We start from the raw sequence: 14,505 nt of genomic DNA, 5'->3' as shown, positions 1-14,505 counted from the left end.
AAAGTCCTGTATATCAAATTGCTCCAGGACATCCGGGCTAGAAGACCCAAACGACTCGATATTCTGTGAGCCGGCGGTTGCCCCCTCGTAGGTCACGGTTCCCAGCCACATTCCAGGAGACGCTGGGGATTCGACATTCCGTCTCTTTTTCGGGGCAGACTCCACTAGGTCACTGGTGCAGTCCTCCTCTTCCTCCACCTCCTCCAGGGGGGGAGACTGGTCCATCAGGACAAGATCAGCAACACAGATTTCCTGATGTTCGCCACCTAGAAGCAAAGCCCCCTCATCTGGCTGGCTAATCGCCCTGGAAGATCCTGAGGCCATCGCTGCGTGGTCCCCTGTAGCCAACCGCACAGGGGCACCACCCTCCAGCCCAACAGGATCGGTATCGGGAACCATCGATACGGAGGATACCCTCCCAGAAGGAGGACCCCCCCGCTCCGGTCCATGCGAGGTCCGCCCATCGTTAAGGGACTTCGATGCAGGTGCCGCCCCAGAGGGGCCTCCGGCTCCCTGCTCCATCCCAGCCTTCTCGCCCTTCGAACCGCCCTCCGACGCCGGCCTGCCAGTGAAGACCGGTGGGCGCATCGGCTCAGCTTCAGAAGATGCAGCTTCTGCGTAGGTCCTGGTCCTGGTCCTGTTGGGGCATCCTCGGAACATGTGCCCCGCCTCACCGCAGAGATTACATTTCCTCCCAGCGGGACAGTCCTTCATTAAATGTCCGTAACAGCTGCAATTATTGCAGCGGTCTACTTTCCTGCCCGTGCAGGACGTTTGGGTATGACCCATTTGTCCACAGTTCCTGCAACATACTGGCATTCCAGGATAAAATAAGTAGCCTCTGCTCTTACCGATTACGAAGGTTGAGGGAGGGTGTAGCATTCCTCCCACTCCACTAAGGTCCCTCTTTAGACGGGCCATATACCTTCTCTTGCCGCACCAGAAGCCTACCGCGTTCTTCACAGTACCCAGGTATCTCAGATCATCACAATAGCGGGTAAGGTAGGTCGAGATGTCTGCAGCTTCCACAAAGGGGTTCGGGAAATGCACCACGATGGGGATCTCGTCATAAGCATACAAGAGACAAAAGGTTAGTCCATCCAACTCATCTAAGTAGTTTTTCTCGTTTACCTTTTGTACGAGTTGCTGACAGCATCCCTGGCTCTTGAAGGTGATGGTGTATGTCCCCTTGTACTCGTTGTCCTGGAAGCAGAATATGTCTTCCCGCCGAAACTCCAGAACTCCAAGAAGAATCCTATGGCAGATGTAGTCCAAATTCTTCTCCATCCTCGATGCTGCTCCAACTTCAATCCTCACGGTGTTCCGCATCCGGGCATCACCCGATGAATATGTGAGCGTTGCCGGCATCCTTCACTCAGGAACGTACCGACTCTTCTCTCTGAAAGGCGCAAGCCTTCATGGGATCCCTTCCCGTTGCTCCCGGACTAATCCTTCCTCCCAATAGCAGCAGGGGGGTTAAGTCCCTCCGAAGAGGAACGATCCCCCCAGGCCGAGAGAAAGGGTACCAAGAGCACCTCACAGGCAAGACCACACAGGTAAACCTGATAGATCGTGCCAAAAGGCCGAGAAGCGATAACCAGAATTGGTTTCAAACTACGGAGCCACCCAAGGATCCTGAAAAGTCCATTTGTGGAGATGAGCTCCTGGACTCCCGTTAAGAAGACATGTTGTCAACCTCTAGATCCCTTACATGCCTGCACTTTTCGGCTTGCTGCTGCTGCAATCCACGCGTTTTAGATCTGCATAACTCCACCTCTTTAAACACAGCACCTTCACCCCCTGCTGTTCCCACCCGCCTCAACACCGTTGGAAGGGAGGAGAACCAATTAAGGCGGGGGGTGGGGTGGAACGAGCAGCTGTCTACCCTTAGCAGGAGGGCTCCTGATTACATACCTCTCCTGCTGCTGCTGCTGCTGGCTGTCCAGCAGCAGACTGAAGGTGGCTGCTGCTGTGCACAGGTATATAAAGGCTCAGAGCCTATTATGACACGCGCAGCCAGCGTTCCATTGCCACATTCCATCTACTGCAGGCAGGATACCTGGCTGGCTGAATGTCGCTGAGAAGCTCACAGAGACCGCCATAAGCAACAGTTTAACAGAATGCCACAGACTAATCAACCAAACTTTTTGGGTTGGGTTCTCTTTTATAGTCTGCAGGCATTAAATGAAAGAAGTCAGTGTTCCAGCAGAAGGAGACAACGTTTCAGAAAAGGCATTGTAGCAAACCAAAAAAGAAATTTTAAGCGCAGCAGAGTAACCAGCGCACATACCTGTTAGCTCAGGTGAGTTTAAAAGGCTGCTGTTGATAACAAGGGCATTTGCTAAATAGATGGTGTGTGTGCAACAATATACTGAAAGGTCAATTATATTGTGCAGCTTATCTCACCACCTGTAGTTATTTAGGTGAAAGCTCCAAAATGCTTGCCTAATATGTCTGTTTATCCAAAAGGAAGTAAAAAGGGAGAGCTAGAAAGATAGCATTGCATCACATTACATGGCAATGCAATGCACAGTTGCTGAAGTTGAACCAAAATGAGCTTGTAATCTGGCTTCTGCAACTTTGAACATGAAAAATCCAATGAGGAGAAGAAAAGCAAAGCCAAAGAGTCCATCCCAAAATCCGACAAACAAGCAAAATGAACAAAAAACATTGAATTCAATTCTTTCTGATTTTAGAAACTGCATTAAAGAAGGGGTGCACCGGTCCTGGAGATACTGCAATACCAGGTCAATGCGTGGAGTGGACAGAGCAAGCTCTTTTTCCATCTTCCTGTTCTAAAAATCCATTTAATATATGGTCCCCAGATAGGGGACGTATCAGATATTAAACTGATAAGAACAGATACTACACTTGATCTTAGCCAAAAGGCCGAGAAGCGATAACCAGAATTGGTTTCAAACTACGGAGCCACCCAAGGATCCTGAAAAGTCCATTTGTGGAGATGAGCTCCTGGACTCCCGTTAAGAAGACATGTTGTCAACCTCTAGATCCCTTACATGCCTGCACTTTTCGGCTTGCTGCTGCTGCAATCCACGCATTTTAGATCTGCATAACTCCACCTCTTTAAACACAGCACCTTCACCCCCTGCTGTTCCCACCCGCCTCAACACCGTTGGAAGGGAGGAGAACCAATTAAGGCGGGGGGTGGGGTGGAACGAGCAGCTGTCTACCCTTAGCAGGAGGGCTCCTGATTACATACCTCTCCTGCTGCTGCTGCTGCTGGCTGTCCAGCAGCAGACTGAAGGTGGCTGCTGCTGTGCACAGGTATATAAAGGCTCAGAGCCTATTATGACACGCGCAGCCAGCGTTCCATTGCCACATTCCATCTACTGCAGGCAGGATACCTGGCTGGCTGAATGTCGCTGAGAAGCTCACAGAGACCGCCATAAGCAACAGTTTAACAGAATGCCACAGACTAATCAACCAAACTTTTTGGGTTGGGTTCTCTTTTATAGTCTGCAGGCATTAAATGAAAGAAGTCAGTGTTCCAGCAGAAGGAGACAACGTTTCAGAAAAGGCATTGTAGCAAACCAAAAAAGAAATTTTAAGCGCAGCAGAGTAACCAGCGCACATACCTGTTAGCTCAGGTGAGTTTAAAAGGCTGCTGTTGATAACAAGGGCATTTGCTAAATAGATGGTGTGTGTGCAACAATATACTGAAAGGTCAATTATATTGTGCAGCTTATCTCACCACCTGTAGTTATTTAGGTGAAAGCTCCAAAATGCTTGCCTAATATGTCTGTTTATCCAAAAGGAAGTAAAAAGGGAGAGCTAGAAAGATAGCATTGCATCACATTCCATGGCAATGCAATGCACAGTTGCTGAAGTTGAACCAAAATGAGCTTGTAATCTGGCTTCTGCAACTTTGAACATGAAAAATCCAATGAGGAGAAGAAAAGCAAAGCCAAAGAGTCCATCCCAAAATCCAACAAACAAGCAAAATGAACAAAAAACATTGAATTCAATTCTTTCTGATTTTAGAAACTGCATTAAAGAAGGGGTGCACCGGTCCTGGAGATACTGCAATACCAGGTCAATGCGTGGAGTGGACAGAGCAAGCTCTTTTTCCATCTCCCTGTTCTAAAAATCCATTTAATATATGGTCCCCAGATAGGGGACGTATCAGATATTAAACTGATAAGAACAGATACTACTCTTGATCTTAGCCAAAAGGCCGAGAAGCGATAACCAGAATTGGTTTCAAACTACGGAGCCACCAAGGATCCTGAAAAGTCCATTTGTGGAGATGAGCTCCTGGACTCCCGTTAAGAAGACATGTTGTCAACCTCTAGATCCCTTACATGCCTGCACTTTTCGGCTTGCTGCTGCTGCAATCCACGCGTTTTAGATCTGCATAACTCCACCTCTTTAAACACAGCACCTTCACCCCCTGCTGTTCCCACCCGCCTCAACACCGTTGGAAGGGAGGAGAACCAATTAAGGCGGGGGGTGGGGTGGAACGAGCAGCTGTCTACCCTTAGCAGGAGGGCTCCTGATTACATACCTCTCCTGCTGCTGCTGCTGGCTGTGCAGCAGCAGACTGATGGTGGCTGCTGCTGTGCACAGGTATATAAAGGCTCAGAGCCTATTATGACACGCGCAGCCAGCGTTCCATTGCCACATTCCATCTACTGCAGGCAGGATACCTGGCTGGCTGAATGTCGCTGAGAAGCTCACAGAGACCGCCATAAGCAACAGTTTAACAGAATGCCACAGACTAATCAACCAAACTTTTTGGGTTGGGTTCTCTTTTATAGTCTGCAGGCATTAAATGAAAGAAGTCAGTGTTCCAGCAGAAGGAGACAACGTTTCAGAAAAGGCATTGTAGCAAACCAAAAAAGAAATTTTAAGCGCAGCAGAGTAACCAGCGCACATACCTGTTAGCTCAGGTGAGTTTAAAAGGCTGCTGTTGATAACAAGGGCATTTGCTAAATAGATGGTGTGTGTGCAACAATATACTGAAAGGTCAATTATATTGTGCAGCTTATCTCACCACCTGTAGTTATTTAGGTGAAAGCTCCAAAATGCTTGCCTAATATGTCTGTTTATCCAAAAGGAAGTAAAAAGGGAGAGCTAGAAAGATAGCATTGCATCACATTACATGGCAATGCAATGCACAGTTGCTGAAGTTGAACCAAAATGAGCTTGTAATCTGGCTTCTGCAACTTTGAACATGAAAAATCCAATGAGGAGAAGAAAAGCAAAGCCAAAGAGTCCATCCCAAAATCCGACAAACAAGCAAAATGAACAAAAAACATTGAATTCAATTCTTTCTGATTTTAGAAACTGCATTAAAGAAGGGGTGCACCGGTCCTGGAGATACTGCAATACCAGGTCAATGCGTGGAGTGGACAGAGCAAGCTCTTTTTCCATCTCCCTGTTCTAAAAATCCATTTAATATATGGTCCCCAGATAGGGGACGTATCAGATATTAAACTGATAAGAACAGATACTACACTTGATCTTAGCCAAAAGGCCGAGAAGCGATAACCAGAATTGGTTTCAAACTACGGAGCCACCCAAGGATCCTGAAAAGTCCATTTGTGGAGATGAGCTCCTGGACTCCCGTTAAGAAGACATGTTGTCAACCTCTAGATCCCTTACATGCCTGCACTTTTCGGCTTGCTGCTGCTGCAATCCACGCGTTTTAGATCTGCATAACTCCACCTCTTTAAACACAGCACCTTCACCCCCTGCTGTTCCCACCCGCCTCAACACCGTTGGAAGGGAGGAGAACCAATTAAGGCGGGGGGTGGGGTGGAACGAGCAGCTGTCTACCCTTAGCAGGAGGGCTCCTGATTACATACCTCTCCTGCTGCTGCTGCTGCTGGCTGTCCAGCAGCAGACTGAAGGTGGCTGCTGCTGTGCACAGGTATATAAAGGCTCAGAGCCTATTATGACACGCGCAGCCAGCGTTCCATTGCCACATTCCATCTACTGCAGGCAGGATACCTGGCTGGCTGAATGTCGCTGAGAAGCTCACAGAGACCGCCATAAGCAACAGTTTAACAGAATGCCACAGACTAATCAACCAAACTTTTTGGGTTGGGTTCTCTTTTATAGTCTGCAGGCATTAAATGAAAGAAGTCAGTGTTCCAGCAGAAGGAGACAACGTTTCAGAAAAGGCATTGTAGCAAACCAAAAAAGAAATTTTAAGCGCAGCAGAGTAACCAGCGCACATACCTGTTAGCTCAGGTGAGTTTAAAAGGCTGCTGTTGATAACAAGGGCATTTGCTAAATAGATGGTGTGTGTGCAACAATATACTGAAAGGTCAATTATATTGTGCAGCTTATCTCACCACCTGTAGTTATTTAGGTGAAAGCTCCAAAATGCTTGCCTAATATGTCTGTTTATCCAAAAGGAAGTAAAAAGGGAGAGCTAGAAAGATAGCATTGCATCACATTACATGGCAATGCAATGCACAGTTGCTGAAGTTGAACCAAAATGAGCTTGTAATCTGGCTTCTGCAACTTTGAACATGAAAAATCCAATGAGGAGAAGAAAAGCAAAGCCAAAGAGTCCATCCCAAAATCCAACAAACAAGCAAAATGAACAAAAAACATTGAATTCAATTCTTTCTGATTTTAGAAACTGCATTAAAGAAGGGGTGCACCGGTCCTGGAGATACTGCAATACCAGGTCAATGCGTGGAGTGGACAGAGCAAGCTCTTTTTCCATCTCCCTGTTCTAAAAATCCATTTAATATATGGTCCCCAGATAGGGGACGTATCAGATATTAAACTGATAAGAACAGATACTACACTTGATCTTAGCCAAAAGGCCGAGAAGCGATAACCAGAATTGGTTTCAAACTACGGAGCCACCCAAGGATCCTGAAAAGTCCATTTGTGGAGATGAGCTCCTGGACTCCCGTTAAGAAGACATGTTGTCAACCTCTAGATCCCTTACATGCCTGCACTTTTCGGCTTGCTGCTGCTGCAATCCACGCGTTTTAGATCTGCATAACTCCACCTCTTTAAACACAGCACCTTCACCCCCTGCTGTTCCCACCCGCCTCAACACCGTTGGAAGGGAGGAGAACCAATTAAGGCGGGGGGTGGGGTGGAACGAGCAGCTGTCTACCCTTAGCAGGAGGGCTCCTGATTACATACCTCTCCTGCTGCTGCTGCTGCTGGCTGTCCAGCAGCAGACTGAAGGTGGCTGCTGCTGTGCACAGGTATATAAAGGCTCAGAGCCTATTATGACACGCGCAGCCAGCGTTCCATTGCCACATTCCATCTACTGCAGGCAGGATACCTGGCTGGCTGAATGTCGCTGAGAAGCTCACAGAGACCGCCATAAGCAACAGTTTAACAGAATGCCACAGACTAATCAACCAAACTTTTTGGGTTGGGTTCTCTTTTATAGTCTGCAGGCATTAAATGAAAGAAGTCAGTGTTCCAGCAGAAGGAGACAACGTTTCAGAAAAGGCATTGTAGCAAACCAAAAAAGAAATTTTAAGCGCAGCAGAGTAACCAGCGCACATACCTGTTAGCTCAGGTGAGTTTAAAAGGCTGCTGTTGATAACAAGGGCATTTGCTAAATAGATGGTGTGTGTGCAACAATATACTGAAAGGTCAATTATATTGTGCAGCTTATCTCACCACCTGTAGTTATTTAGGTGAAAGCTCCAAAATGCTTGCCTAATATGTCTGTTTATCCAAAAGGAAGTAAAAAGGGAGAGCTAGAAAGATAGCATTGCATCACATTACATGGCAATGCAATGCACAGTTGCTGAAGTTGAACCAAAATGAGCTTGTAATCTGGCTTCTGCAACTTTGAACATGAAAAATCCAATGAGGAGAAGAAAAGCAAAGCCAAAGAGTCCATCCCAAAATCCGACAAACAAGCAAAATGAACAAAAAACATTGAATTCAATTCTTTCTGATTTTAGAAACTGCATTAAAGAAGGGGTGCACCGGTCCTGGAGATACTGCAATACCAGGTCAATGCGTGGAGTGGACAGAGCAAGCTCTTTTTCCATCTCCCTGTTCTAAAAATCCATTTAATATATGGTCCCCAGATAGGGGACGTATCAGATATTAAACTGATAAGAACAGATTTTTTGATTGAAGCTGCATCCAAGGCACTGAAAAATGTGACCGAAGTCACACCAAAACAGCGCACGAGGCGAGGATTCATGTGGACCCTTCCCGGAGGAGAGGGTCCCCAATAAACCATCCCCATCCCTCCGAGCCATAAGGCCACAGCGAGGGTCGGGGATCTCCGATGCTCTCTCTTGCCGAAGCCAGAGAAGAGCCGTTTTCGTGCTCCCAGCGTCCAGCTAGGCTGCCACCCTAGTGGAGCTGGAGCCTGTGTTGGTTTCTCAGCCCAAAGCTGACCGGACCTTCGACCGGGTTTATAAAAATTCCCCTTCCTAGCCCGGAGGCCAGGAATAGGGGGTGTTGCTCAGAAAGTATGATTGGCAAAGGTGCGGCGTGCTACGAAGCCCAAGTCTTTCTGGGGTTCCCAGTCCCAGTAAGCTTGGACTCCCACCAGGGCGCCTACTCCTGGGGCACATTGCTCCAAAGCCCTCACACTTACCCAGCCTAGTGACTTCGATCCTGGAGGGCCATGTTTTCCATCAGATGACTCTATGAGCCACCTGGCGTACTAACAAGTGCACCAAACCAGTGTGTAATGTGCATCAATTTACTAGAGCAGCCCAAGGACAAAACCGCCTTTTCAAAAGATACTACACTTGATCTTAGCCAAAAGGCCGAGAAGCGATAACCAGAATTGGTTTCAAACTACGGAGCCACCCAAGGATCCTGAAAAGTCCATTTGTGGAGATGAGCTCCTGGACTCCCGTTAAGAAGACATGTTGTCAACCTCTAGATCCCTTACATGCCTGCACTTTTCGGCTTGCTGCTGCTGCAATCCACGCGTTTTAGATCTGCATAACTCCACCTCTTTAAACACAGCACCTTCACCCCCTGCTGTTCCCACCCGCCTCAACACCGTTGGAAGGGAGGAGAACCAATTAAGGCGGGGGGTGGGGTGGAACGAGCAGCTGTCTACCCTTAGCAGGAGGGCTCCTGATTACATACCTCTCCTGCTGCTGCTGCTGCTGGCTGTCCAGCAGCAGACTGAAGGTGGCTGCTGCTGTGCACAGGTATATAAAGGCTCAGAGCCTATTATGACACGCGCAGCCAGCGTTCCATTGCCACATTCCATCTACTGCAGGCAGGATACCTGGCTGGCTGAATGTCGCTGAGAAGCTCACAGAGACCGCCATAAGCAACAGTTTAACAGAATGCCACAGACTAATCAACCAAACTTTTTGGGTTGGGTTCTCTTTTATAGTCTGCAGGCATTAAATGAAAGAAGTCAGTGTTCCAGCAGAAGGAGACAACGTTTCAGAAAAGGCATTGTAGCAAACCAAAAAAGAAATTTTAAGCGCAGCAGAGTAACCAGCGCACATACCTGTTAGCTCAGGTGAGTTTAAAAGGCTGCTGTTGATAACAAGGGCATTTGCTAAATAGATGGTGTGTGTGCAACAATATACTGAAAGGTCAATTATATTGTGCAGCTTATCTCACCACCTGTAGTTATTTAGGTGAAAGCTCCAAAATGCTTGCCTAATATGTCTGTTTATCCAAAAGGAAGTAAAAAGGGAGAGCTAGAAAGATAGCATTGCATCACATTACATGGCAATGCAATGCACAGTTGCTGAAGTTGAACCAAAATGAGCTTGTAATCTGGCTTCTGCAACTTTGAACATGAAAAATCCAATGAGGAGAAGAAAAGCAAAGCCAAAGAGTCCATCCCAAAATCCAACAAACAAGCAAAATGAACAAAAAACATTGAATTCAATTCTTTCTGATTTTAGAAACTGCATTAAAGAAGGGGTGCACCGGTCCTGGAGATACTGCAATACCAGGTCAATGCATGGAGTGGACAGAGCAAGCTCTTTTTCCATCTCCCTGTTCTAAAAATCCATTTAATATATGGTCCCCAGATAGGGGACGTATCAGATATTAAACTGATAAGAACAGATACTACACTTGATCTTAGCCAAAAGGCCGAGAAGCGATAACCAGAATTGGTTTCAAACTACGGAGCCACCCAAGGATCCTGAAAAGTCCATTTGTGGAGATGAGCTCCTGGACTCCCGTTAAGAAGACATGTTGTCAACCTCTAGATCTCTTACATGCCTGCACTTTTCGGCTTGCTGCTGCTGCAATCCACGCGTTTTAGATCTGCATAACTCCACCTCTTTAAACACAGCACCTTCACCCCCTGCTGTTCCCACCCGCCTCAACACCGTTGGAAGGGAGGAGAACCAATTAAGGCGGGGGGTGGGGTCGAACGAGCAGCTGTCTACCCTTAGCAGGAGGGCTCCTGATTACATACCTCTCCTGCTGCTGCTGCTGCTGGCTGTCCAGCAGCAGACTGAAGGTGGCTGCTGCTGTGCACAGGTATATAAAGGCTCAGAGCCTATTATGACACGCGCAGCCAGCGTTCCATTGCCACATTCCATCTACTGCAGGCAGGATACCTGGCTGGCTGAATGTCGCTGAGAAGCTCACAGAGACCGCCATAAGCAACAGTTTAACAGAATGCCACAGACTAATCAACCAAACTTTTTGGGTTGGGTTCTCTTTTATAGTCTGCAGGCATTAAATGAAAGAAGTCAGTGTTCCAGCAGAAGGAGACAACGTTTCAGAAAAGGCATTGTAGCAAACCAAAAAAGAAATTTTAAGCGCAGCAGAGTAACCAGCGCACATACCTGTTAGCTCAGGTGAGTTTAAAAGGCTGCTGTTGATAACAAGGGCATTTGCTAAATAGATGGTGTGTGTGCAACAATATACTGAAAGGTCAATTATATTGTGCAGCTTATCTCACCACCTGTAGTTATTTAGGTGAAAGCTCCAAAATGCTTGCCTAATATGTCTGTTTATCCAAAAGGAAGTAAAAAGGGAGAGCTAGAAAGATAGCATTGCATCACATTACATGGCAATGCAATGCACAGTTGCTGAAGTTGAACCAAAATGAGCTTGTAATCTGGCTTCTGCAACTTTGAACATGAAAAATCCAATGAGGAGAAGAAAAGCAAAGCCAAAGAGTCCATCCCAAAATCCGACAAACAAGCAAAATGAACAAAAAACATTGAATTCAATTCTTTCTGATTTTAGAAACTGCATTAAAGAAGGGGTGCACCGGTCCTGGAGATACTGCAATACCAGGTCAATGCGTGGAGTGGACAGAGCAAGCTCTTTTTCCATCTCCCTGTTCTAAAAATCCATTTAATATATGGTCCCCAGATAGGGGACGTATCAGATATTAAACTGATAAGAACAGATAAGGTTTCAACGCAATTTTATTGATTCAAAAGTATATTTACAAAGGTTTTAAAAAAGAACATTTATAACTTTACAATAAAATGATAAAACATGATAATAATCAATTCAAGTTTTTTGTAAAAACACAATTTACCATCATAAAACCATTGTAACAATTAAGAAAATCATAATTACAGATGTACTTGGGTTTATTTAATTACCACTAATTGTGTTCCATAATTGTACACACCACATAGAAGCCGCTTCTTTTGCTCCATACAGTTTTTTATCTCTGAGATAGTAAATATACATTTCACTTAAAGCTATTTTTATACAGTCTGTTGAATCAATATGATCATGTTTGAAGAGTAAAATATTTCTAACTTTCCACATGGCATTTTTAAAACAATTAATAATAATCCAGGCAACTCGGAATTGTTTAAAATTTGGACACTTAAAAAGACCATAAAAGACATAAAAGTGATTAAAATCTTTCAGGCCACATGCCCATTTTAAAAGTGGGCCTACCTTTCTCCAAACCTCCTGTGCAAAAGGACAATTCCAAAAGAGATGCAATACAGACTCACTTTCCCCGCATATATCTCTTGGACATTTGGCTCTCGCCACCAGCCCCCGCCTATGTTGAAACTCACGGGTAGGGAGGCACTGGTGGACGATAGCCCAGGCAAGGTCCTTGTGTACATTTGCAAGATATTTCCCGTACACATTTCGCCACACCGTTTTGGACCTTGCCTGTGAAAAATTGGAGACAGGAATTGTGTCCTCAGAGTGTCTGCAAGCAATAGATACCTTCCTTTGGTCCCCCAATATATCAGGCTCCAATTCCTGGAGACCTAAAAGTCTGACCGTTTTCTCAAGTATCACATACTGTTTAGGTGGGCACAGGAGCACAGGAGAACTTAAAGGTAGGCTAAACCACCTTTTAAAAATCATTCCTGCTGCATATTTTAAAAAATAACTAAAAATGCCATCAGATTTAAAAACCTTAAAACAGAAGCAGAAATACTTTATATGGAAAAAGGTAAAAAAATTGGGTACATCTTTACCTCCATTAGATTTACATTTGTACATCAGATCTCTTTTTAACTTTTCCATTTTTGAACCCCATAAAAACATAAAAACAATTCTTGTTACTTTCTTGATTTGTAAATTGGAAGGGGGAAACACCATTGCAACATACAACATAATGGGAATTAAAACGGCTTTAATAATTAAAATTTTACCTTCCATACTAAGGTTCCTTAAATTCCACAATGAGATCTTTTTTTCTATTTTATCCATTGCAGAGTCCCAGTTAGGGTCCCCCTCATTGGCTTGGTTAAAAATAATTCCTAAAATTTTTATGTGATTTTTCTGTATCACTATCCCAGGGGTCAAAGAGGAGTCCCATCCCCCCACATTAAAACAGTCACATTTATCTATATTTAATTTAAAACCTGAGGCTTCACAGAAAAATTGTGTGTTTCTCAATACCCTCCTCAGAGATGTGGAATCTGGACATAGTATGGTAACATCATCCATGTAACTTAGGGCTTTAAGTTGCATACCCCTACTCCCGGGAATAGGTACCCCTTTAATTACTTTATCTTTTCTCAGTATGGTTAATAGTGGTTCCATAACACAGATAAAGAGCAGTGGTGAGAGAGGGCACCCTTGTTTCACCCCTGATAATAGAGGAACCCCCTTCGTTAAAAACCCATTTACAGAAATTTGACTAAAACAAGAATGATATAAAAGCATAATGCGGGTTAAAATTTTCTCTGGAAACGCCATTTTTTTAAGAACCATAAAAAGAAATTCATGCGATACCCTGTCAAAAGCTTTTTCAAAGTCTAAGGATAAAATAGCAAGGTTTTGACTTCTCTCTTTTGAATACCATATGGTATCCCTAATTATGTTGAGGGACTCAGCTATGGTTCTTCCGGGAACACCACATACCTGGTTAGGGTGAATTAATTTGGCTATAAAGGGTTTTAAACGGACTGCAATAAGTTTAGCTAAAATTTTATAATCAAGGTTTAAAAGCGTAATAGGCCGCCAGTTTTTAAGTTGGCTCCTATCCCCTTTTTTATATATTAAAGATACCAGACCTCTCCTCCAAGATGGGGGTAATTTATTAGTATTAAAAGCTTCTTTAAACAATAAAAACATATCGTTCTTTAAAATTCCCCAAAAAGTCAGATAAAACTCAATCGGTAGACCGTCTTCCCCAGGGGCTTTCCCACTGGAGAAACTTTTAAAAATCTGTAAAAGTTCCTCACTGGTGAGATCCCTAGATAAAATACCCTGGTCTAAAATATCTAACTTAAAATCAAGGGAATTAATAGCATACTCTAAAAAGGATGGATCTATAACTTTAGTGTTAAAAAGAAGTTGATAAAAATTAAAAGCTTTTCCTAACATACCCTTAATATCATTTTCACCTTCAAGATTTAGGATTGCGTCCCTCCTCCCCATTACCTTTTTGAAGAAGAATCGGGAGCATTTCTCTCCTTCCTCCAGGTGCTGTACATGGGAGTTAAAAATTATTTGTTTTCCTTTTTCATTAAGAGCATTTTTTATTTCAGACTTAAGATTTGCAATATCATCATCCACATCAATACCAACTTCTTTTAGTTTAAAGAGTACTTGTAATCTCATATTAAAAACATAAAACCACTGCTTTTTCTTTTTTGCTTTCATTTTCCCTGCCTTAATAAAAAATAATTTAATCTTAGGTTTAATGCTCTCCCACCAATCCAGCATCGAGGCGCGGGGGTCTCTCTTTGATTGCCAGCACTGGTAGGCCTGCACAAACCTCTTTTGAATATCAATATCCTCTAGGAGAGTTGTATTTAATCTCCATGGGCCTCTTGAGGTATTTTGTTCCCCTGCTAACTCTAAAAACACAGATAAAACTTTATGATCAGAGAATAAATTAGATAAAAGAAAACATTTACAAGGTTTAAAGGCAGTAGAAGCAAATATGAAATCAATTCTAGAAGAAACTCTTCCATTGGACCATGTAACACCTGGATCCGCCGGCAAGAGTTCCTTCCAGCAGTCCTGTAATCTAAAATCATCGATTAAACTTTTCAACAAATAGGAGGTACGGTCTTTACGATTCACATCCCCACCCTGCCGGGATTCCTCATCACGTAAACAATTAAAATCTCCTCCCACTAGCAGGGGGGTTGA

At 44.4% G+C, this 14,505-nt stretch overlaps 7 non-coding genes and 1 pseudogene across 7 annotated transcripts; all 8 read right to left on the bottom strand.

The window, feature by feature from the left end:
• Nucleotides 1-2,710: 2,710 nt before the first annotated feature.
• On the bottom strand, nt 2,711-2,901 carry LOC141149842 (U2 spliceosomal RNA). The gene has a single exon (XR_012246125.1). It is a non-coding gene; the product is annotated as a U2 spliceosomal RNA (small nuclear RNA).
• A 1,115-nt stretch (nt 2,902-4,016) lies between these two features.
• On the bottom strand, nt 4,017-4,207 carry LOC141149769 (U2 spliceosomal RNA). The gene has a single exon (XR_012246055.1). It is a non-coding gene; the product is annotated as a U2 spliceosomal RNA (small nuclear RNA).
• Nucleotides 4,208-5,318: 1,111 nt separating this feature from the next.
• LOC141149003 (U2 spliceosomal RNA) lies at nt 5,319-5,509 on the bottom strand. Its single transcript, XR_012245317.1, has one exon. It is a non-coding gene; the product is annotated as a U2 spliceosomal RNA (small nuclear RNA).
• A 1,115-nt stretch (nt 5,510-6,624) lies between these two features.
• On the bottom strand, nt 6,625-6,815 carry LOC141149002 (U2 spliceosomal RNA). The gene has a single exon (XR_012245316.1). It is a non-coding gene; the product is annotated as a U2 spliceosomal RNA (small nuclear RNA).
• A 1,115-nt stretch (nt 6,816-7,930) lies between these two features.
• LOC141150189 (U2 spliceosomal RNA) lies at nt 7,931-8,112 on the bottom strand. The gene has a single exon (XR_012246454.1). It is a non-coding gene; the product is annotated as a U2 spliceosomal RNA (small nuclear RNA).
• A 525-nt stretch (nt 8,113-8,637) lies between these two features.
• Nucleotides 8,638-8,753, bottom strand: LOC141151153 (U2 spliceosomal RNA; annotated as a pseudogene).
• Nucleotides 8,754-9,868: 1,115 nt separating this feature from the next.
• On the bottom strand, nt 9,869-10,059 carry LOC141149462 (U2 spliceosomal RNA). Its single transcript, XR_012245758.1, has one exon. It is a non-coding gene; the product is annotated as a U2 spliceosomal RNA (small nuclear RNA).
• Nucleotides 10,060-11,174: 1,115 nt separating this feature from the next.
• LOC141150480 (U2 spliceosomal RNA) lies at nt 11,175-11,363 on the bottom strand. The gene has a single exon (XR_012246673.1). It is a non-coding gene; the product is annotated as a U2 spliceosomal RNA (small nuclear RNA).
• Nucleotides 11,364-14,505: the final 3,142 nt, after the last annotated feature.

The sequence above is a fragment of the Phyllobates terribilis genome, unplaced genomic scaffold (assembly GCF_046119375.1).
Source record: "Phyllobates terribilis strain yellow unplaced genomic scaffold, ASM4611937v1 Scaffold_5__5_contigs__length_657084704, whole genome shotgun sequence".
NCBI classification, from domain to species: Eukaryota; Metazoa; Chordata; class Amphibia; order Anura; family Dendrobatidae; genus Phyllobates; species Phyllobates terribilis.
Note: the sequence above shows the minus strand (reverse complement) of the source record. Positions and strands in the feature narration are given on the sequence as shown.